The sequence below is a fragment of the Pristis pectinata genome, chromosome 5 (assembly GCF_009764475.1).
Source record: "Pristis pectinata isolate sPriPec2 chromosome 5, sPriPec2.1.pri, whole genome shotgun sequence".
NCBI classification, from domain to species: domain Eukaryota; kingdom Metazoa; phylum Chordata; class Chondrichthyes; order Rhinopristiformes; family Pristidae; genus Pristis; species Pristis pectinata.
This window is the reverse complement of record NC_067409.1, coordinates 28,134,392-28,160,125: the sequence shown is the minus strand read 5'-3', so window position 1 is coordinate 28,160,125 and position 25,734 is coordinate 28,134,392. Positions and strand designations below refer to the sequence as shown.

Below are 25,734 nucleotides of genomic sequence, written 5' to 3'. Positions count from 1 at the left end.
ACGGATGTAAAATTTTCCTGCAAGTGCCAAGCAATAATCACGTCTATTACACCAACATATTAACCAAACTACAGGCTACAACTTATCTTCCAGGTTTGAGTTTGTAATGTATTCACATTTAAATCAAACCAGAAGTACTTTGAGGAATACAGTGAACTCTCAAAATAAACAGTGCACAATTAGTATCTCTTCATGAAAATAGGTGTCTAGTCATTAAAGCCGTGATGCCCAAATAAAAATGGTACCCACCATCAACACCATACACCTTAGTTTCACTTCCAGACAAAACAGAATTGCCAAATGCAATTTGACTGGAACAGGAAGTTTCTTTCCATTTTTGTCATAATTCCTGCTAATACAATTCTTGGATCATTCTGTTTTTATTTATAAACCCAAGTATCCTTTTTGTTTTAACAGCTTTATCAACTAGGCCTTTATTTTCAAGGTATGTATGAAATCATTTCTTGGTAGTGAGAAAAGGATCTCATTAAAAACAACACATGATATTCTCCCTATTCTTCTGGAGTCCTAAGGTTTATCACTCCCCTTACTAAAATACATACCCTCCCCTTACTAAAATACGTAGCCTGAAATGGTGCACTGTCAAAACACTCATCTATTCCATGTTTCCCTCACCCCCATGCTGTTCCTTCCCTTAGCTGTCCTGCTTTGGTCCAGATGCTAATATCTCTTACTCTACTTGGCCCTAGTAACATAGTAGCATCAGCAATTTTATAATTTATATGCAAAACATTTCAAGTGCACACAAGCATACAGCCCTAACACTCACCCACCATCTTACCCTCCCTCCTCCACCAGAGTCATTTAACACAATCCTTCACTTGGCTGGAAAGTGCCGTTGACCTCACCTTCATTTTCTCCGATCCTCTGGCAAACTGCCCAGACCAAGCTACTGTACTTTACAAAATGTGTAAAACAAAAATAACCTTCAGATTTATATTCTGCATAAATGATTCACAAATTAACCTTTATGGAATGGGCAAGAATAATCCAAATCCAATTTGTAGATCTATATTGGTGAACTAAAGCAGTTCCCATCACCCAGATAGAGTACTGTTCCAACAAAACACAAAACTTAAACCATGCTGGAATTTTTTAGGTCAACTTAGTGGGGGACATTTGAGATTTTTTCCAACATCAACAAAAATGAAAGTAAAGCTGAACTCATCATTTGAAAATCTTTGACAAGAATATCCAAGTCTGTGTAACATTAACAGACAAGGAATAAAAGTCAGGTAACTACAGGCAGGTGAGCCTCAGGTCAGTGGTAGGGAAATTACTGGATAAACTCATAACAGACAGGATTCAGATACACTTGAAAAAGCAGGGGCTGATCAGGGATAGGCAGCATGGCTTTGTGCCGGGAAAAATCTTGCCTTAGTAATTTGACTGAGTTTTCTTTTTGAGCAAGTAACTAAAATTGATGAAGGCAGGGTGGTAAGCAACATCTATATGGACTTCAGTCAAGCATTTGACAAGATCCCCCATGAAAGGCTGGTCCAGAAGGTTAAGGCACATAGAATCAAAGGTATGCTGGCAAATTGGAGCCAAAAGGGCTTGGTGATATGAGGCAGAGAAAAGTGGTGCAAGGATGATTATTTAATTGAAAGTCTGTGACCAGTGGTGTACCGCAGGGATTGGTGCTGGGACCCTTGTTATTTGTGATATATATTAATGACTTAGATATGAATGTAGGAGGTACACAAAAGTTTTGTGGATAAGGAAGGAAGGTTGTTTAAAGCTACAGCAGGATGTAGATCAGATGGAAAATTGGGCAGTGGGTTGGCAGATCAAATCTAGTCCGGAGAAGTGCAAGGCAATGCATTTTGAAAACTCAAATAAGATAAAACGGCAAATGGTAGGGCACTGAGTTTTGTTGATGAACAGAGGGACACTAGGCGTTCAAGTCCATAGTTCCCTGAAGATGGCAACACAGGTTGATAGGGGAGTGAAGGAGGTATATGACATGTTTGCTTCATAGATTAAGCATAAAATATAAAAACTGGGACATTGTGTTGCAACTTTACAAATCACTGGTTAGATCACACTTGGACTACTCAGTGTAGTTCTGATCACCATACTGTGAGTGATTGTTAGACATAGGACATCCTTCAGGATTTATATGGATAGCGGGCATTAATACAAATGAGAACCAGTCTTCTAAAAGATCTATTCAAATGCAAACTACAAGCAGTAATCAGTTTTGAAATTAGGACAACTATGTAAACAAACAGTACTGTCAAAAGAGCACAGGCTACTGGCCCACAGCAGGAGGCCATTCAAGAGATACCGTTTGTAAACTGAGATGACAAGACATTCTCATATGCAAAAGCCAAACATACAGACAATGGGGCTATGTTAGTTGCCCTACATCAAACCAGGCTGAAGATATCTTCAGCCAAGTTGTTCTGCACCATTGTGACAGAGATCAGGGAAGGTCAAAGTACATCAAACATAATCATAGGAATAGTTGCTGTCCATCAATAATTAGGATATTTGTGTTCCCAGAAAGTCAGCCTTCAACAATTGTGGCTGTCTGGTGTTTCTGCCCTCAGAAGCTTTTACATCATCCAGGTGAATTACTTTGTCCCAGCAAAGATGTTTGAATATTCAGAGGTGTCACGTCAGTTACTATGTGCTACCATTTACGAAATTAAATGGAACCATTTATTGGCACTCAAAGTATTGAATTGTTATTGTAGCTATTGAAATTGCATTCAAACACATCCCATAATCTTTTTAGGAGTATAAAAACTCAATGTAGTTTGAGTTTAAGGATATTCTACCGAGGTTTTCCAGACAGTCTTCCACCAGTGCTCCTCCTGAATATCTGCTTGTGCTGAATAAAGAACTTGTACATCTGCAGCTCCAGTCTCTATGTGTGGCTCATATAACACTATAGGAATGATGTGGTTGTACTAGGAGAGCATGCAGAGGAGATTCATCAGGATGTTACCTGGATTGGAGGACTTCAGTTATGGGCTGAGTTTGTCTTCCGTGCAGCGATGGAGGCTTGAGGGATGACTTAAGGGTTTAGAAAATTTATAAGAGGCATAGATTGGGTAGATAGTCAGAATCATCTTCCCACTGTATGAAAAGCAGGTTTAAAGGTGAGAAGAGGTTTTAAAGGGGTCTTAAGTGGAAAGTCCCCACCCACCCCCAAGAGAGTGGTTGATACCTGGAGCTTGCTGCCAGAGGATGTGGAGTTAGATAGTTACTATGTTAAAGAGACATTTAGACAGGCACTTAAGTAGGCATGATAGATGCAGTCCTAGCATGGGCAAATGGGATTAGTATAGATTACAAAAATGTCGGCATGGACATGGTGGATCCATTTCTGTGCTGTACGACTCAATCTATGATTCCACAACATGTAGATTACAGTAAATTAAAGGGACAAAGAAATGGCAAATATCAGTTTCAAATTATTAAGTGAAGTAATATTTGCATGGAGAGCTGGAACAAGGCTTCATCTGAAACAGTGATCATCTTTTGCATAATCTTTTTTTAAAAACAAAACCCAATTGAAAGTTTCAAACTTGGGATAGCCAAATAAATTGCATACATCACAATGGTTTCTATGTTGCTGCTAACGAGAATGTCATCTCTGAGAAAAAACTGGATAACACTGAATAATGAAACTACATAGCTTATTGATACATTATAGCTTCAGAGTCATTATTTTGTGTGTGTGTGTGTGTGTGTGTGTGTGTGTGTGTGTGTGTGTGTGTGTGTGTGTGTGTGTGTGTGTGTGTTGGGGGGGGGGGGGGGGTGTAGGGAGCAATGACCAGTGGTTAAGAGCAAGGAAAGATTTAATTTCATTCAAGAAATTAAGGAAACAAAGCACATCTTGTTTAGAGAATAGAGATATCATCTCTCATGGACTTTTGCTGTGAAAGGCCTAGGACCTCACTCCTCCACATTGGCCAAGACAAGATGATTTCAACTCGAGGAATGTGAACGAAAGATGCATTCTTCATATTCTAGGAGCAAAAATTGGGACATCTGGATTCAAAAATTCGCACTTCTTTTCAGGGGAAGACATGAGTGGTAACCATATAACTACAGATCTGTCAGCTTAACATATGAGCAAGTTACTGAAATTCCAGAGGCAGCATTTGAGCACAATCAGGTATGAGCCGATCAAAGACAGCCAGCATTGGATTTATGTAGCTCAGCTTCTAATCAAACAGGTTTTTATTGGAATTAAGCAGGAGAATAAGGAGCATCTTGAAATCACAGAATTATAGAAATTTTATGATAGACGTGGATATTCACACCATGGTGTCTGCCGTCTACCGAGAGCCTGAGCTGACTTCAAGTTGTGCACAAGACATTATTACAAAAAATAAGTACAGAGAATTGGGAATATCCTTATGAGGTTTTATTAATTTGTTGAGATGCAATACACGGAGCAATGATTAAGGGAACTTTATCTAAATCTCCTCCAGATTATTTATAATAAGCCTTCACCACACACTCTCTACATTGCCACCACTTGTCATTCACTCTGCCAATCTCCAATCAATAACAGACATTCCCTTTGTTCTTTCCACTCCTTCACCTCCTCTGCAATTTAAAATATTTCCAACTTTTCTCAATTCTTAAGGTCATTGATCTGAAATGTTAACTCTGCTTCTGTTTCCAGCATTGTTCACAGATTTCTTGCATCAGCAGACTTTGATTTTCATTCACTGTGTATAGGTGATCTAAAACAATACAGAGCATGTTGTTATTTACTCAGCAGGTCAGGCTGCATCTGTGGGACAAGAAACAGGGTCACTATTTCAAAGTCAGAGACCCTAAAACAGAACCAGGTTTCCAACCAGAAACATTAACCATTTCTACTTCCATAGATGCAGCGTGACCTGCTGAGCATTTCCAACATTTTCTCTTTACATTTCCAGCATCTGCAGTTTTTTTTTTGATTTTTTTACTACTGTGTTTAGGTTATTGGCCTTGGACAATTTACACCACAGATTCACTGGACTGCCACCAGAACTCAAAGGGTTCAATTACTGAAAAAAGTTGCATGAAGTTGAAGATAGAGGGAATATCTAATCAAAACATTTAATATACAGGATTTAGAGTAGATAGAGAAATTATTAACACCACCAGGGGAAAACAAGAACAAAATAGAATCTTTAAATTGGAACTACACTTTGTACACAAACCAAATAGCATTTCTCTTCATCACTACCACACCAAAAAGGTCAAAATGTGAAAGTGTAACACTGAACCAAAATGCTAAATGCCAGATTGGATGAAATTTAAAAATTCATCCTATTTTTCTACCCAAAGTCAAAAAATGTGGAGTTCAGATATAGGTCAGCAGAACTTTACTCAATGGGCGGCACTGTGGTGCAGCGAGTAAAGCTGCTTCCTGGTAGTTCCAGCTGACCAGGTTCAGACTGATATTGTTGGCATAGAGTTTGCATGTTCTCTCCCTTATCTGCATAGTTTTTCTCCAAGTACTCCAGTTGCCTCCCACATCCCAAAGATACATGGGTTGGTAGTTTAACCCGCCCCTCTAAATTGCACCTAGTGTGCAGAAGGGTGGTACAATCTGTAGCATTGCGTGGCACGAATAGGTTACATGGAAAATTGGTCAAAATGGCCACCTTCTATGTCATGAAGAAATATGGAATGGTGAATTCTGCTTGGCACATTAAATGACCTAATTATGCTCCTATGCAAGGAGAAAAACAAATGTGATTAAATAATTAATAAATTTCAACACAAGATGAGACAATTTACCAAGTGCTGGTAAATAGGATTAGTTTTGATAGGCACTTGATGGCAGCCGCGGACATGGTGGGCCAAAAGGGCCCATTTCTGTGCCGTATGACCATGACAATATGAAGTTGACCTGTACGTGTGAAGAAATGTGAATCGTTCAAATCAGGAATTGAGCTATACTTTCAACCATATATTCTTTCAACCCCATCATAGTAACACACGCTCCATGGTCCCTTTGTTTCTCCACACCACTCAACAAGTTGTGAATTACAACTATTCCCTTGACTTGTTCAACCTCCACAAGTACATTGGATCACATTTGGTTTAAACTCCATTTGCCATTTTTCTGCTCAATCAACCAGACCATTTATATCTTTCTGCAGTCTAAAACTTGCCTCCTTTCAATAACATAGCATAACCTTCACTGTATAACATGCAAACTTCTTTATTATGCCCCCACTATTAAGGGCCAATTCATTCATGTACACACAACACAAACTAAGAAACCAAATTCCAAGCTATGTGGAACCCCAGTGGTAATGATGTCCAGTTATAGCACGATGAGCCATTAATTTTTCCTTGGTTCCCTTCGCCTCATACCTCCTCCACCCCCAACCGCACCCCAGACAATTTTGTATCCAATTCGTCACTCTTCCTCAGACACAATGGACTTTTAATATTTTGGTCAGTCTTACAAGTGACAACTTGTCAAAAGCCTTAATAAAACTGTGTCCCTGGGTAATCTATGCATTTTTAAGTGAAAGTCCCTTTCAATGGATAGCAAAAATTTGCTCACCAAGATTAAATGCACTGATCTATAATTACTTGGCTGATCCCCTTGTTCCCTTTTAAAGGAACAGTATCATGTTAGCAATTCTTCAATTTTCTGGCAGCACTCCAGTTACAAGGACAGACTGAAAAATTATAGTCACCACTCTACCATTTTCTCCCTTGCTTCTTTGACATCCTAAGATTTCTTTTTAAATCTGGGCCTGGTGATTTATCCATTTTTAAAGGTACTAAACCCCTTCAACCTCTTTTTAACAATATTGTTCCTTGAGATGGTTGGTTTGCAACACAAGATTGTTACAGGGAAGAGAATAAAGTAAAAGACCAGCTTGGTCTAACAATTGTGGAGCAGATACAAGGGGGCCAGATGGTTTAGTGCCTCTGTTTCTCCCATCAAATAAAATTTCACAGACATCTGGATTAACTACGACACTGGGATCATCCCTTTTTTTGTGAAAAAAGTTGCTAAATATTCAGCAAGAACATTACCCATATTCTCTGTTTACACATTAACTTTTTGATCCCCAATAGACCTTACTGATTCCTCAGTTATCCTTCTTTCATAAAGACCTTTGGACTTCGATGATTTTGTCTGAGAATACCTTTTGAAGACCCTTTCTCTCTTCTCATAATTTCCCTTTTAATTTCACTTCTACCCATCCAGGCTTTGCTGTGTTAACTTGGGGTCTGAAATCAGCTTCCATTTTTCGCTGTTCTTTTTTCTATGCATTTATCAGACTCAAAATCTGTCAGAAGTTTCATTTGGATGCAGTACATTGTGATGTAATTTGTTTTATTATTTAATGGGGTGCAAGGACTCAATAAGCCAACTTCATGTTTCATTTATTTGTGAATTTGATTTTCAGAAGAGGGTCAGGCCATGGTGGTTACATAATAGAATCTGACGCATGGAATGTTCTTGGTGACAGTTCTGAATCTCACCGAGTACAAAGTCCCCACCTCAGTTTAGCACAACACCATGTCCAATAGTTCTGCAGCCACACACATCAGGTCTCAGAATCAAGAATGTTTCAATGAAGCAAACCAACTACACACAAAGGTTTTCTACCTCTAAAAACTAATTTCCCCTAATTTTACTGTGTCCCTAATTTATCTTGCAGTACACAGCTTTTACTTTTAAGCTGTACTCAGCTTCAATTTCTCTTTTTCACCCTTGATGTAGCAATGTTCCCATTCCCCCTCCCATTCTTTCTGCCAGAATGGTTCCACATGATCCAGACCCAAGGCAAGTCTAAGTCTGTTGAGTACAGCAATGACACACCACTGTTTGGTCTTCAGATCATTTTGAATCCAGCACCACCAGCTACTATCACATGACCAGAGAAAATACCTTTTTCCCCCATCCATCAAGCCTTCTTTTACTCAAAGCCCCACTTTATGGCTCCAACACCATGTCCCCTTGATTTCCTTATTACTTGGCAATCTATCAGTATTCTCAGTGACTAACCCTCTACAGCAGCTCTTGGGTATGGAATTCTAATGGTTGGTTACCCTCTGGGTGAAGACAATTTTTCTCATCTAATCTTGAATGACAGGCTCTTAATTTTGAGAGTCCCTAGCTTTAGACACCCTAGCCAAGGGGAATATCAACTCTTTATCTGCCCTGTCAAGCTTCTTACAATTTTTTTTAATGTTGCAATGAGATTATTTCTCATTCTTCTACACATTGAACAGTGTAGACCCAGTCTGCTTCATCTCTCCTCGCAGGATCAGCAACCCACCTGCAACCCCTAGAATCAATTTAAATGAACCTGTTGCATTCACGGCACTCCCACTATTGCAAGTATAGGCAGCCCCCGCGTTAAGAATGCCCAACTTATAGACATCCCCTTCACAGAAACAACCTCCCATAATTTTATTAATTTCAGAAATCCAATGTACACACACGTTCATTCCTACCAACTGCAGAACTTGTTTCCTCCCCCTCTCCACTTTTAGTAATTGTTCTTTCATATCGGTCTTGTGTGCTTTTGATGCCTTTCATTACAGCACTGTGGAGGTATGAAAGTAGAAGGCATTACATCTAATAAAGGACATTATATTCGATCTGCTATATTTCTCATCCATTTGCTTAGCTTATCTTCATTCCCCTGAAGTCTCTCTGCATCCTCCTCACAATCCAATTTGCCTCCCAGCTTTGCAATATTTGTAGTGTTGGCAAACTTGATATTGTACTTGGTCCTCTCATACAAGTCAATTACAGAATGAACTGAGGCTCCTCTGTCAACCCTCACAGCATCCCAACCGTCACAGAATCCACACCCAAACATAACACATTTATCCCTATTGTTTCCTGTTTTCATGAACTAATCCTCAACCCACATCAATACATTACCCCAATCCCGTGTGCTCTAATTTTTGCTTTGTGGCACCTGATTGAAGATTTTCTGAATGCCCAAATACACAATCGGTTCCACCTCAAACATTTTGCTAGATACAACCTCAAAATTTATGATTTGTCAATCCTGACACTCTTCCTGTATTGAAGTAAACACTTCCCAGCGTAACTTTTCCAGGGCAAAAGCCACAAAAATGCAATCTTTCATATTAAGATTGCAACTACATACTTGGATGAGCATTGTGGAAAATTATGTAACTAGACTAAACCTGAGAAACCAATTTCCCAAGCTCGGATGGTGAATTTTACCCTGAGAGTAAGTCAATCATTTGAGCTTTAAGAACAATCTGACATTTAGCCAAAGTTACCCAACTCAATTTCACAACATGCATGGTAAATTCTGAACCCTCATCAGTACCAGAACCCCAAACCAACGATGGGATGCCTCAGAAATTACCAGCATTAGGCAGAAACAATACTGTTTGTTTTAAAAAAGGAAAGAATTTGAACAATGTAATCAGGTTTCATTTTTGGAGGTGCAATCAGCAGGGTTGATCAGTTTTCAGTGGATGTGTTATTTTAATTTTCACAGGAAATTTGAAAAATACCCCACATTAAAGATGGTTGCACAATATTACGACTCATGAGATGCATCAATATTTTAGCATGACCTGGCAATTTCTTAACACTGCATGTATGGTGTCCTTACAGGCAGGTTTGCTAGAGCTGTTGGGGAGGGTTTAAACTAGGTTGGCAGGGGGATGGGAACTGGAGTGCTAGATTAAAAGATGGATCATTTGGTGTAGATGCGATGTGGACCAAGAATGTGAGGAAGGATAGGCATGGACGGAGCATAAATGCAGTCAGTTCAATGGGTTGAAATGCGTTTACCTGAATGCTAGAAGTGTTAAGAATAAGGGTGATGGACTTAGAGCATGGATCAGTACATGGAATTACGATGCTGTGGCCATTACAGAGTCTTGGGCTGTCGCAAGGGCAGGAGTGGCCACTTGAGCTTCCAGGGTTTAGATGTTTCAAAAGGTATCAGGAAGGGGGTAGAAGGGGTGGGGTAGTGGCATTGCTAATCAGGGATAATATCACAGCTGTGGGAAGGGAGGACATCATAGAAGGATCGGCTACTAAGTCAGTGTGGGTGGAAGTCAGAAACAGGAAAGGAGCGATCACTCTCTTAGGAGTATTCTGTAGGCCCCCAAATAGCCATCCAGACACTGAAGAGCAGATAAGCAGGCAAATTTTGGAAAGATGCAAAAACAACAGGGTTGTTGTCATGGGTGAATTCAACTTCCCTAATCTTGATTGGCACCTCCTTAGTGCAAAAGATTTCGATGGGGCAGAGTTTATTAGGTGTGTACAGGAAGGGCTCCTGACATGGTATGTAGACAGGCCGGCTAGAGGAAAAGCTATACTGGATCTGGTATTAGGCAATGAACCTAGTCAGGTGAAGGACAGCTCGGTGGGCAAGCATTTCAGTGATAGTGACCACAACTCCCTGACCTTTACCTTGGAGAGGGATAGGAGCAGACGGCATGGGAAAGTTGTTTAATTGGGGGGAGGGCAAATTACGATGGCTAAAAAACTGAGAACAGATGTTCTCTGGTAAATGCATTGCAGAAATGTGGAGCTTGTTTAGGGAATCACTTACATAGGGTTCAGATAGGTTTGTCCCACTGAGACAAGGAAAGGATGGTCGAGGTGAAGAAACCATAGTTAACAAGAGAAATGGAAGAAGGAAGCATATTTAAGGTTTAGGAAGCAAAAATCAGAAAGGGCTCTTGAGAGTTATAAGGTAGCCAGAAAGGAGCTTAAGGTACTTAAGAGAGCTAGAAGGGGACATGAGAAGGCCTTGGCAAGTAGCGTTAAGGAAAACCCCAAGGCATTCTACACATGTGAGGAACAAGAGGATGACTAGGGTGAGGGTAGGACTGTTCAGGGATAAGGGGGGGGAAATGTGTGTCTGGAAGTGGAAGTGGTAGGGGAGGTCCTAAATAACTATTTTGCTTCTGTGTTCACCAAGGAGAGGTACTTAAACGAATATGGGGTTAGCAGAGAACAGGCTAATGTGTTGGAGCATGTGAGGTTAAAAAGCAGTGTTGGAGGTACTAAAAAGCATTAGGATAGATAAGTCCCCGGAATCAGGCAGGGTATACCTCAGGTTATAGTCCTCCCTGTCCATAGGAGTGATACTGGAGGATGACAAACACTGTTCCATTGTTCAAGAAAGGTAAAAGGGATAACCCCAGGAATTACAGACCAGTGAATCTTGCATCAGCGATGGGCAAACTATTGGAGAGGATTCTTAGGGACAGAATTTGAGCATTTGGAGAAGCATATTCTTATTACAGATAGTCAACATGGCTTTGTGAAGGGCAGGTCATGCCTCACAAGCCTAATAGAGTTTTGAGGAAGTGACAAGACAAATTGATGAAGGTAGTGTGGTGGATGTGGTATTTATGGATTTCAGCAAGGCGTTTGACAAGGTTCCCCATTGTAGGCTCATTCAGAAAGTCACAAGGTATGGAATCCATGGAAAATTGGCTGAGTGGATTCGAAATTGGCTTGCCCACAGAAAGCAGAGGGTGGTTGGAGAAGGGGAGTATTCGACCTAGAGGTCAGTAACTAGCTGTGTTGCACAGTGATCTGTTCTGGGACCCCTGCTCTTTGTGATTTTTTTATAAATTATTTGGATAAGGAAGTGGAAGGATGGGTTGGGAAGTTTGCAGATGACACGAAGGTTGGTGGTGTAGTAGATAGTGAAGAAGGTTGTCATAGGTTGCAATGGGATGCAGAGCTGGGCAGAGAAGTGGCAAAATGAGTTCAATCCAACGAAGTGTGAAGTGATACACTTTGGAAGAACAAACATGAAGGCAGAGTACATGGTTAATGGCAGGATTCTTAGCAGTGCATAGGAACAGAGAGATCTTGGCATCCAAGTACATAGATCCCTCAAAGTTGCCACACAAGTGGATAGGGTGGTGAAGGCGGCATATGGTGCACTGGCCTTTATTAGCCAGGGCATTCAGTTAAAGAGCTGAGAGGTATTGTTGCAGCTCAATAAGACTCTGGTTAGACCACACTTGGAATATTGTGTTCAGTTCTGGTCACCACATTATAGGCAGGATGTGGAAATTTTGGACAGGGTGCAGAGGAGATTTACAAGGGTGCTACCTGGGTTGGAGAGCACATCTTATGAGGAAAGGTTGAGCAAGTTAGGGCTTTTCTCTTTGCAGTGATGGAGGAGGAGAGAAGATGATAGCGGTATACAAGATTATGAGAGGCATAGACAGAGTGGACAGCCAGCATCTTTTCCCCAGGTAGCAATGGCCAATACTAAAGGTCACCTATATAAAGTGAATGGAGGAAAGTTCAGGGAGATGTCAGAGATCGTTTTTTTTTAAAAAAACTACAGAGTGGTGGGTGCCTGGAATGCACTGCAAGGGGTGCTGGTACGGCAGGGTCATTTAACAGACTATTAGATAGACACATTGATGAAAGAAAAATAGAGGGTTATGGGAGGTGAAGTAGAGAGGGGAATAGATTGAATGGGGATTAGGATTATATACATTGACATGCAAATGTTTGGACACCACTGATCAAAATTTCTGTTACTGTGAATAGCTAAGTAAAAGATGACCTGATTTCAAAAGGCATAAAGTAAAAGATGACACATTTCTTTAATATTTTAAGCAAGATTACTTTATTTCCATCTTTTACAGTTTCAAAATAACAAAAAAGGAAAAGTGCCCAAAGCAAACGTTTGGGCACCCTGCATGGTCAGTACTGAGTAACATCCCCTTTGGCAAGTATCACAGCTTGTAAACACTTTCTGTAGCCAGCTAAGAGTCTTTCAATTCTTGTTTGGGGGATTTTCGCCCATTCTTCCTTGCAAAAGGCTTCTAGTTCTGTGAGATTCTTAGGCCATCTTGCACGCACTGCTCTTTTGAGGTCTATCCACGGATTTTTCGATGATGTTTAGGTCAGGGGACTGTGAGGGCCATGGCAAAACCTTCAGCTTGTGCCTCTTGAGGTAGTCCATTGTGGATTTTGAGGTGTGTTTAGGATCATTATCCTGTTGTAGAAGCCATCCTCTTTTCATCATCAGCTGCTTTTTTTTTAAAAAAAACAGGCAGTGTGATGTTTGCTTCCAGAATTTGCTGGTATTTAATTGAATTCATCTTCCCTCTACCGTGAAATGTTCCCTGTGCCACTGTCTGCAACACAAGCTCAAAGCATGATCGATCCACCCCTGTGCTTAACAATAGGAGAGGTGTTCTTTTCATGAAATTCTGCACCCTTTTTTCTCCAAACATACCTTTGCTCATTGCGGCCAAAAAGTTCTATTTTAACTTCATCAGTCCATGTTCATCAGGCTTGTTTAGATGTTCCTTTGCAAACTTCTGACGCTGAATTCTGTGGTGAGGACGCAGCAAAGGTTTTCTTCTGATGACTCTTCCATGAAGGTCATATTTGTGCAGGCGTCGCTGCGCAGTAGAACAGTGCACCACCACTCCAGAGTCTGCTAAATCTTCCTGAAGGTCTTTTGCAGTCAAACGGGGGTTTTGATTTGCCTTTCTAGCAATCCTATGAGCAGTTCTCTCGGAAAGTTTTCTTGGTCTTCCAGACCTCAACTTGTCCTCCACTGTTCCTGTTAACTGCCATTTCTTAATTACATTACGAACTGAGGAAATGGCTACCTGAAAATGCTTTGCTATCTTCTTATAGCCTTCTCCTGCTTTGTGGGCATCATTTATTTTCATTTTCAGAGTGCTAGGCAGCTGCTTAGAGGAGCCCATGGCTGCTGATTGTTGGGACAAGGTTTGAGGAGTCAGGGTATTTATAAAGCTTTGAAATTTGCATCACCTGGCCTTTCCTAACAATGACTGTGAAGAAGCCATAGCCCTAACAAGCTAATGAAGGTCTGAGAACTTGGTAAAAGTTATGAGAGCTCAAATCTCTTGGGGTGCCCAAACCCTTGCGTGGTGCTCCTTTCCTTTTTTCACTCTAAAATTATACAAAACAAAAATAATACACTAATCTTGCTTAAAATGTTGAAAAGAATGTTTCATCTTTAACTTTATGACTTTTGGAGATCAGTTCATCTTCTACTCACTTAACTATTCACAGTAACAGAAATTTTGACCAGGGGTGCCCAAACTTTTACGTGCCACTGTAGGTCAGCATAACATTGTGGGCCAAAGGGCCCATTCTGTGCTGTACTGTTGTATGTTCTATAGGATAGAATGACAAAACAAAAAGGAGGAAAACCAAGAAAACATAGCATGTTCAGTCTAAGAGTTGAAAGTTTCAGCAGGTGAGCAGAATTTTAGAAAATTACAGAAATGTGAAGTGTCTTTGTGATGGCCCTTCATTTTATCCAAGGCTTATCTTGGGGTCAAATATGACATCTTTATTGGAAACCACCTCATTTAGTTCATATAGTTACTTGGGACTGAGTTGTTATTAAGGTAACAAAGTTAGACAAAAATCTTCATGACATAAACAAGCTTTCTTTGGTTAACAATATGATTTTAAAGTAAAACTGACATCCCAAGCATAATATTTGGATAGGCCTTGGAATTCAAAGTCAAGCAACAAAGGAGATTTAGATCTGCATCTGACATTACTCCATCTTCCTTGGAAAGCGACAAATGGAGCAAGGAGGACAAAATTCAGGATATTTCAGGAAGTTTGAAAGGACATCACAAATTAAAACAGAGACAAGAGACTGCAGATGCTGGTATCTGTAGGAAAAAAAAACAAACTGCAGGAGGAATTCAGTGGGTGGAATAGCACCTGTGGACGCAAGGGGATGGTCAACATTTTGGGTCTTTTATTTAAAATCACAAATGGGAGCATACTTTGCAGTGATCTAGTTAAATGGAAGGTAGTAATGTAATTTACTCTCATGTCTTAACAGTTGGAGAACTTCAACTTGCTTTCAAAATTAATAAACTTGGGATGACAGAAGTACAAATCATTATTTGGCCTATCTGGTCCTCATCAGAACTGATCTGCTTTCCCATTTTTATCCTCTCTAATGGTGTTTATTTTGCTTTTGGCCAATATTTTTAAGGCAGAGATTCTTGATAAGCAAAGAGATGAAAGGTTATCACAGTTCAAGGGGATTGTGAAGTTACGATGACAAACCAGATAAGCCACAATCAGTGGCTTACTCCTAATTTGTATCCAACCTTATTTGGACTAACCAATGAAATAATTTGATTGGAAGACCAGATCAAAACATTCTGCATCACGACTACCTCTTGATTCTCCAAAGACTTTCCACCATGTTCATGATACAGTCAAGAGCATCATGAAACACACTTGGATTACTGTAGTGCAAGCTACATTTAAGCTCAACACCACCCAAGATTGAACAGCTCGACTTGCACCACACACACTAATTTAAATCCTCAATGACCTGCACATCTTGGTTGCAGTGTGTACCATTTACAACTCATCTTCGTTCATCTTTGACAGTCCCTCAAGATAGAGGATGACTTGCTTCCACTCTGGTTCAGAGGGTTGCGGGGTGATTAATTAACGCGAGAACTGCAGACTCTTACGTAAATAAGGCAGGAAGTTGTCATGGCATGCATTAACTCCAGCCTTCCAGACAACCTCGACCCACTGCAATTTACCTACCACAGAAACAAGTCTACAGTGGACATCATCTCCCTGGCCCTACATTCATCTCTGGAGAATCTGGACAGTAAAGACTATTGTTTATTGATGACAGCTGCGCCTTCAGTACTATAATTCCAAGCAAACACGACTAAACTCCAAGACCTGGGACTTAACACCTCCCTTTGCAACTGGATCCTTGACTTCCTGACCAGCAGACCACAACCAATAAGGATTGGCAACCACACCTTCACTCCGATCATTCTCAACACTGGTGGCTCATAAGGCTGTGCCCTCAGCCCTTTAGTCTACTCCCTATACACTCATGACTGCATGGCGAGAATCTGCTCTAACTCCATCTACAAATTTGCAGATGATACCACCGTAGTGAGCCTATCTTAAATAACGATGAGTTGGAGTACAGAGAGGAGATAGAGAACTTAATGACATGGCGTCACGACAACAACCTTACCCTTAATGTTAGCAAAACAAAAGAGCTGGTCATTGACTTCAGGAAGGGGTGGCAGTGCACATGCTCCTGGCTACACCGATGGTGCCGAGGTTAAGAGGGTTGAAGTGAACATCACCAATAGCTTGCCCTGATCTAACCATGTAGACGCCATGGCCAAGCTCACTCACCAGTGCCTCTACTTACTCAGGAGGCTAAATAAATATGGCATATCTCCATTGACCATTACCAATTTTTAACCAATGGAAAGCATCTGATCTAGATGCATCACGGCTTGGGATGACAACTGCTCTGCCCGGGATTGCAAGAAACTGCAGAGTTGTGGACACAGCCCAGCGCAGCACGGAAACCAGCCTCCCCTCCACAGACTCTGTCTATATCTCTCGCTGCCTTGGTGAAGCAGCCAGCATAATCAAAGACCCAACCCACCCGAATCATTCCCTCTTCTCTCCTCTGCCATCAGGTAGGAGATACAGGAGCCTGTGGGTACATAACACCAGGCTCAAGGACAGCTTCTATCCCATGGTGATAAGACTATTGAACGGTTCCCTTATACCATGAGATGGATTCTTGACCTCACAATCTACCTTATGACCTTGCACCTTATTGTCTATCTGCAATGCACTGCCCTGTAGCTGTGACACTTTACTCTGTATTCTGTTATTGTTTTTAACCTATACTATCTCAGCGCACTCTGTACTACTTCAAAACACTGTGTAATGAATTGATATGTATAAGCAGTATGCAAGATAAATTTTTCACTGTACCTCAGTACAAGTGACAATAATAAACCAATACCTCCTAGTAGCCAAGTATTAGATAATGACTGCAATAGGTCCAAGATCACTCTATAAGGATCGCATATTTGCTAATTTCTTTTCATGGGGCAATACAAGCACAAGCTGTTTTCTTCCCACTAACAGCACTGAAAACTGAAATTCAGGAAAAGAAATCCAGCCTTAAACAGTCCTGCAAGCCTCCAGATCAAACACCCATCTTCAGTGCCCAAGACTGCATGTTCAAATGAGTCTGCCTGGTTCATCGTGCAAATAAGCAACACAGCAGCATTGAAATCCACACCACCTCTATATTAGTTCCAAACATAATATAGTGCAGGCCACAACAAGATGCATATTTTCATCATGACAAATTTTTGTCTGATGAACTGGTTCCTGACAGGCCTATCAGGTAAGCTTACAGAGAACACAATCACAAAATAAATCAAGAGGAATGTAAATAAAACGGTCTCAGCTGTACTCCCAAAGACCCATTCAGTTCTAGAGAAAAATATGTAAAATGCAAACATTTAATTTCAGGCACCAGAAATTTTATTTCTTCTAATAGTGAAGACACATCTATAAGGACTCAGCAGCTTGCCAACTTTAACACAACTGGATGTCAATTTGACTCTTGATAGCACTCACATTGAAACAGCATTGCAATCAAATCCCATTCCAGGACTTCAATAGATCATGTAATCTGTCACTTCCAATGCAGTAATAATAATGCTACATTTTCATTTCTTTGGCTGATATACTTATAATCAGGTTCTGTTTACCTGATGAGGAATAACTTGACTAAATGTACTTAAAAAAAAAACACACTAAAACCAGGAAATTATCCTCAAAGATTTACTTCATTTACAGTGCAAATTAACAGTTCATTGCAGATTTCTTGGTCAGGTGGTAATTTGGCATATTGATGAAACAAAAGATGGCAGAGTAAATAATGAAAAAGGTAGTCGCAAGATTCACTCACGGCCTACCTGACAACAGTAAGCCTCTGCTCTCCTGTACGTTGAGATTTGAACTACCAGCAGCAGGAACCTTAAGGCACTGGAAGGTTACCACCAATGCTCTTTCTGGTAAATTTCAAGGAATTTGTACAAGGAGAAGCAAACTGATGCCAGCATCGTCTCCAGGCCATCATTGCTGTAATGAAGACCTACCTATACTCAGATTTCTCAAACAAACACAAAACAGTAAAACTTCGGAACAGGCCCTTCAGCCCACGATGTTGTGCCGAACTAATTAAGCTAATAATTAGGGTTAGTAAGTTTGCAGACAATGCCAAGATTGGTGGAGTTGTGAATAGTGTAGAAGACTGGTAACGGATACAGCATGATATAGATCAGCTGCAGATATGGGCAGAGAAATGGCAGATGGAGTTTAACCTGGATAAATGAGAGGTGTTGCACCTTGGTAGGACTAATGTCAAGAGGCAGTACATTCTTAAGGGCAAGACCCTTAACAGTGTTGAAGAGCACAGAGACCTTGGGGTGCAAGTCCATGGTTCATTGAAAGTGGCTACACTGGTAGATAGGGTGGTTAAGGCAGCTTATGGAATGCTTACTTTCAATAATCAAGGTATTGAGTATAGGAGTCAAGGAGTTATGACGCATCTCTATGGAATGGTTCAGCTGCATTTAGAGTATTGTCTGCAATTCTGGTCACCTCACTATAGGAAGGATGTCGAGGATGCAGAGGAAGTTTACTAGGATGCTGCCTGGATTAGAGGGCATGTGCTATCAGGAGATGGTGGACAAACTTGGGATCTTTTCTCTGGAGCAGCTGAGGCTGAGGGGTGATCTGTTGGAAGTGTATAAAATTATGAGGGGCATAGATAGAGTAGATAAGTAATATCTTTTTCCCATCGAGTGATCCAATACCAGAGGGCATGCATTAAGGCGAGAGGGGGTAGGTACAGAAGAGACACGAGGGGCAAGTTTTTTTTCTACTCAGAGTGGTGAATGCCTGGAATGCATTGCCTGATAGGGTGGAGGCAAATTCATTGGGGGCTTTTAAGAGGGGTTTGGATGGGCACATGAATGAGAGGAAAATGGAGGGTTATGTAGTTAGGAGGGATTAGCTATGTCGGCACAACATTGTGGGCCGAAGGGCCCATTCTGTGCTGAACTGTTAGAACCATAGAACACTACAGCACAGAAAAACGGGCCATTCGGCCCTTCTAGTCTGTGCTGAAACGTTATTCCACTTGTCCCATTTACCTGCACCCAGTCCATAACCCTCCAGACCTCTCCCATCCATGTATCTATCCAATTTATTCTTAAAACATCAGATGGCAGCCCGTTCCATACTCCCACCGAGTGAAAAGTTCCCCCTAATGTTCCCCCTAAACCTTTCCCCTTTCACCCTAAAGCCATGTCCTCTTGTACTTATCTCTCCTAATCTAGGTGGAAAGAGCCTATTCGCATTAACTGTGTCTATACCCCTCATCATTTTGTAAACCTCTATCAAATCTCCCCTCATTCTTCTGCAATCCAAAGAATAAATTCCTAACCTGTTCAATCTTTCCGTTTAAGTCAACTCCTGAAGACCCAGCAACATTCTAGTAAATCTCCTCTGCACTCTTTCAGTCTTACTGATATCTTTCCTGTAGTTAGTTAGGTGACCAGAACTGCACGCAATACTCCAAATTTGGCCTCACCAATGTCTTATACAACCTCACCATAACATCCCAACTCCTGTACTCAATACTTTGATTTATGAATACCAGGATGCCAAAAGCCTTTTTTACAACCCTATCTACCTGCGACGCCACTTTCAGGGAATTACGTATCTGAACTCCCAGATCCCTTTGTTCCTCCGCATTCCTCAGTGCCCTACCATTTACTGTGTATGTCCTACCTTGATTTGTCCTTCCAAAATGCAACACCTCACACTTGTCTGCATTAAATTCCATCTGCCATTTTCTGGACCATTCTTCCAGTTGGTTCAGATCCCTCCACAAGCTTTGAAAGCCTTCCTCGCTGTCCACAACGCCTCCAATCTTAGTGTCATCAGCAAACTTGCTGATCCAATTTACTACATTATCATCTAGATCATTGATATAGACAACAAACAACAATGGCCCCAGCACAGATCCCTGAGGCATACCACTAGTCACAGACCTCCAGTCTGAGAAACAATTGTCCACTACCACTCTGTCTTCTCTCACTCAGCCAATTTCGAATCCAGTTTACAACCTCTCCATGGATACCTAGTGTCTGAACCTTCTGAACTAACCTCCCATGTGGGACCTTGTCAAAGGCCTTACTAAAGTCCATGTAAATAACATCCACAGCCTTTCCTTCATCTACTTTCTTGGTAACCTCCTCGAAAAACTCTACAAGATTCATTAAACACGATCTACCACGCACAAAGCCATGCTGACTATTCTTAATCAGCCCTTGGTCGTCCAAATACTTGTATATCCAATCTCCCAGAACACCTTCCAATAATTTACCCACTACTGATGTCAGGCTCACCGGCCTGATATTACCTGGCTTACCTTTAGATCCTTTTTTAAGCAACGGAACAACATGAGCTACCCTCCAGTCCTCCGGCACCACACCCGTGGCTAAGGACATTTTACATATATCTGCCAGGGCCCCTGCAATTTCTACACTAGTCTCCCTCAATGTCCGAGGGAATATCTTATCTGGCCCAGGGGATTTATCTACCTTTATTCGCTGTAAGGCAGCAAGCACCTCCTCCTCTTTAATCTCTATACATTCCATGACTCTCTTGCTTGTTTCCCTTCCTTCCATATCCACTATGCCCGTTTCCTGCGTAAATGATTTTTTTGCATCAGTATTTAAGATCTCCCCCATCTTCTGAGGCTCCACACATAGACAACCACTCTGATCTTCTAGGGGACCAATTTTGTCCCTTACTATCCTTTTATTCTTCATATACTTGTAGAAACCCTTCAGATTTACCTTCACATTATCTGCCAAAGCAACCTCATGTCTTCTTTTTGCCTTGCTGATTTCCTTTTTTAGTATTTTCTTACTTTTTCTATGCTCTTCAAGTACCTCATTTGTACTAGTTGCCTGTACCTGCAAAACACCTCTTTTTCTTAAGCAGATCGCCAATATCCCTTGAAAACCAAGGTTCCCTATGCTTTTTAACTTTGCCTTTAATCCTGGCAGGAACATGCAAACTCTGTACTCTCAAAATTTCACCTTTGAAGGCCTTCCACTTACTGAGCACATCCTCGCCAGAAAACAACTCATCCCAATTCACTCTTCCTAGATCCTTTCTCATTTCCACAAAATTGGCCTTTCTCCAATTTAGAACCTCAACTTGAGGACCAGACCTGTCCTTATCCATAAGTAACTTGAAACTAATGACACTATGGTCACTGGACCCAAAATGCTCCCCTACACATACTTCTGTCACCTGACCTGTCTGGTTCCCTAACAGGAGATTAAGTATTGCATTCTCTCTCGTTGGTACCTCTATATATTGATTTAGGAAACTTTCCTGAACACATTTGACAAATTCCAAGCCATCCAGCCCTTTCACAATGTGGGTGTCCCAGTCAATATGTGGACAGTTAAAATCCCCTATCACAACTTTGTTTCTTACATCTGTCTGCTATCTCACTACAGATTTGTTCCTCCAATTCCCTCTGACTGTTGGGCGGTCTATAATACAAACCTATTAGTGTGGCCACACCTTTCCTGTTCCTCAGATCCACCCATATGGCCTCTGTAGACAAGCCCTCCAGGCCGTCCTGTCTACGCACAGCCGTGATCTGTTCCCTGACCAGTAATGCCACTCCTCCTCCTTTCATCCCTCCCCCTCTATCACGTCTGAAACAACGGAACCTCGGGACATTAAGCTGCCAGTCCTGCCCCTCCTGCATCCAAGTCTCACTAATAGCAATAATGTCATAATCCCACGTGTCAATCCACGCCCTAAACTCATCTGCCTTACCTACAATACTCCTTGCATTGAAATAGATGCACCTGAGAACATTTCTAGCACGTACAAACCTTTTGTTTCTGTTTATATTTGCAGTCCTCACATGACCTTCTTCCTACTCCACCTCACTAACACTCTGATTCCCCTCCTCCTGCAAATCTAGTTTAAACCCCCCGAAGCAGCACCAGCAAACCTACCCGCAAGAATGTCTGTCCCCCTCCAGTTCAGGTGCAAACTATCCCGTCGGAAGAGGTCCCACCTTCCCCGGAACAAAGCCCAATTGTCTAGAAACATGAAGCCCTCCCTCCTGCACCAATTCCTTAGCCACATGTTTAGCTGCATAATCCTCCTATTTCTAGCCTCACTAGCTCATGGCACAGGTAGCAATCCTGAGATTGCAACCTTGGAGGTCCTGTCCTTCAACTTTGCACGTAATTCTCTAAACTATTTGCAGGACTTCCTCCCTTTTCCTATCCACGTCATTGGTCCCTACATGGACCACGACATCTGGCTGCTCGCCCTCTCTCCTGAGAATATCGAGAACTCGATCCGAGATATCGTGGACCCTGGCACCAGGGAGGCAACAGACCATCCGGGATTCTCGATCTCTCCCAAAGAACCTCCTATCTGTCCCCCTATCGAATCCCCTATCACTACCGCTCTCTTCTTTTGCCTCCTTCCTTTCTGAGCTGAGGGTCCCGTCTCAACGCCAGAGACGGGACCACTGCCACTCGTCCCTGGTAGGTCGTCCCCACCAGCAGTATCCAAAACAGTACACTTATTGTTGATGGGAACTAATGACATCCAATCCCTTCTAGCTGCACATGGTCCATATTTCTCCATTCTCTGCATATTCATTTGCCTACCTATGAGCCTCTTAAACTCCTCTATCGTATCTGCCTCCACCACCACCCTTGGCAGCACATTCCAGACACCCACTCTAAAAAAAATTTTCTCCACACATCTCCTTTGAACCTTCCCCCTCTCACCTTAAATGCATGCCCTCCAGGCATTTTGACCCTGGGAAAAGGATATCAGCTATCTGCTCTACCTATGCCTCTCAATTTTATAAACTTCTATCAGGTCTCCCCTCAGCCTCCGCTGCTCCAGAGAAAACAACCCTATCTGTTGGACATGCCCTATGGTTTACATGTCCAAAACGCGATTCCCAGAACAAACACCGTATTCTGAGCTTTTCACAGAAAGAGATTACAAGGTAGACAGAAAAAGATTCAAGGATGTCCTCAAAGCTTTTTTGGAAAAACTGCATCATCCTAACTGGCATCCAAGAATCCTAGTCCATGAGTACTCCAAGTGGAGAAGCAGCACCCAGGATGCTACTAACAACTCAATTTCACAAAACGGGACCACACTAAAACCTGACATTAACAGTGAAAGAAACAGCACCTCACTAGCTACTCACTGCCTAGCTGTTAAGTGATGCCTGCCAGTCCCACATTGGCCTCATCAGTCACCTAACAGCCCACAGAAGTGGAGTGGAACTATGCCATTCTTTTTCCCCAAGGGATCACTGAAGGAGGAAGAGGAAAATGAGCAAGCTTTCAGAGCCTGAAGTGAAAATGCCACACCCAAGGTCACACACACATTAATGCAAATAGGAAGGGAGATGTAGAGAAATATAAGCATGTATAACCACGATGGTGCTGTTTTGAGGAGGATTCTCGGACAGAGACATGGAGATCTGCATTCATAAATCTCTGAAGTGGCAGAGCACCAGTCAAGAAAGTGTATCGAATGCCTAGCTTTGAAAAGCGGGGCAGTGAAGGTTTAAAGTCAGTCACCTTTAACAAATCACTGAATGAGTCTCAGCTGCAGTCCTGTACACATCTCTGGACACCACATTCATGGAAAGAAGTCTTCATAAAGGCCACAGATGGTGTACTACAAGGAGAAAGCAAGAAATCTGGATTGCTGTCCTTGGAGTTGAGAAGGCTCAGGGGAGACAATAAGCTGTAAGCAAAACAAAAATGTGGCCAAGAAACCATTTCATCCGGCAAGTGGGTCAGAAATGAGAGGTCAAAGGTTCGAAGAAATCAAAGAAGGACAGAAACTGCACAGAAGTTTCATAGATTTTGAATGCCCTACCTGAAAGGAGGCTGGAATCAAATTGAATATTTTCAAAAAGGTAATTGCACATTTACAAAGATGCCAAGTTTATATTATTGTCAGGTTGAAGTTGCTATGAAACATAAATGTATGGCTATAAGAATTAGCACAGCCAATCACCTCTAGTTCCGCAAAATTATTTGATTTCATCTGTTTCAATGATTTTGCTAGGCAAATTCAATTTCCTTTTTATCTCAAACTGTAAACATAAAAACCTGTGTAAAACATTTCTCAGAGAAATTTTTGTTCAGTGAACTAGCCAGCAAAGGAAGCATTCAACCTTTTGTGTCTGTCAGTTCCTTGTTACAGTAATCCAAAATGTATTCCCCTCCTTGCTCTCCTTCAGTAGCCCTATATTTTGCATTGCCTTCATTAAGGAATGGTCCCATCCTTGAAATTTTCTCTGCTGAACCACTTTTGAATTCTCATTCCCTGTAACAGTCATCAATAATCTTATTGTCATAGCAATGCACAAGGAGGCCATTCAGCAGTGGTCTCATGCCAGCTCCCAGGGAAACAATCCCATTCATCCCATTCCCCCCTCTCCATTTCTCCCTGTACTTCTGCAACCAATTCTCTGTCACACAGGCCCATTAACTCCCCTTTGATCCCACTGTCATCCTAGTCAAGATAACCCCAGTATGAATGATGGTTCCAAGAATAGTTTAAATAGTCAAGATAGGATTTTGGTTTGTCAGCTTCTTCGCAAAGTGGACATTTAGTTAAGCCCCGAAATTGGAGTCACAGGTAGACAGGCTGGTGAAGGTGGCTTTTGGCACACTAGCCTTCAGCAGTCAGGACATAGAGTATGAAAGTTGGGAGGTCATGGTGCAGTCCTTCAAGATGCTGGTGAGGCCCCCCTTGGAGTATTGTGTTCAGTTTTGGTCACCCTGCTTTTGGAAAGATGTTATTAAAACTGGAAAGACTGCAGAAAAGATATACAAGGATGTTGCCAGGACTTGAAGGACTGAGTTCTAAGGAGAGGTTACACAGGCTAGGATTTTATTCCTTGGAGCGTAGGAGACAGAGGGGATCTTATAGAGGTGTATAAAATCACAAGGGGCATAGATAGGGGAATACACTGTTTTTTCCCAGCGTTGGGGAAATCAAGAACTAGAGAGCATAGGTTTAAGATGAGAAGAGAAAGATTTCATAGGAACATGAGGACAACTATTTTTTTAAAAAAAACACAGGATGGTATGCATGTGGAATGAACTGCCAGGAGTTGGTTGAAGCATATAAAAGACAGTTAGACAGGAACATGGATAGTAAAGTTTAGAAAGTTATGGGCCAAATGCTGACAAATGGGACAAGCTTGGATGGGCATCTTGGTTGGCATGGACCAGTTGGGTCAAAGGGCCTGTTTCCGTGTTGCATGATTATGACCATCTCTGGGACCACAGCACAAACTGCTGCACCACCATGCCATAGATGATAAAAATCTTTTTTTGCTCTCCTCAATTTGCACTCTTCTCCTTCTCTGATGCATCAAATTTACAATCTCTGGCTTCTGTTAAAACAATTTTTATCATTGGTTAACATACCTTGCACATTTATTACCTCTGTAATGCAAAATACCCAAATTACACACAGATGTAGAACCTGGGTTAATCTACTGTCAAGTGCAAATTTATTACTTTTTATTCTTGTAATTTAAGCCCATTTATAAATTCCACAATATCACAGGCCTATTTTATTGCTTCATTGACCTTGACTAAAAAAATGTCGAAGCAGAAAACAAATGCAATTCTGTTTCTTTCTCCTTCCTGGAAGGAAATTGCCAGGCTAAAAGTTGCTCCATTCCATTGACACCAAACTGAAAAATTAGTAACTATTTTGAAATTGTGGCTGTGAAGCTTGATCAGCCCATTCAATTG

At 41.5% G+C, this 25,734-nt stretch overlaps 1 protein-coding gene across 9 annotated transcripts in view; it reads right to left on the bottom strand.

Moving 5' to 3' along the window:
* Nucleotides 1-25,734, bottom strand: part of mpp7a (MAGUK p55 scaffold protein 7a) — a 359,286-nt gene that overhangs the window by 273,633 nt on the left and 59,919 nt on the right. Inside the window, exon 2 of one of the 9 annotated variants that reach the window (XM_052015628.1) lies at nucleotides 8,470-8,561. The exons of the other annotated variants lie outside the window; for them this stretch is intronic. The gene's annotated coding sequence lies outside the window, so the exon portion shown is untranslated. The remainder of the gene's footprint in view (nucleotides 1-8,469; nucleotides 8,562-25,734) is intronic. 9 annotated transcript variants of the gene reach the window in all.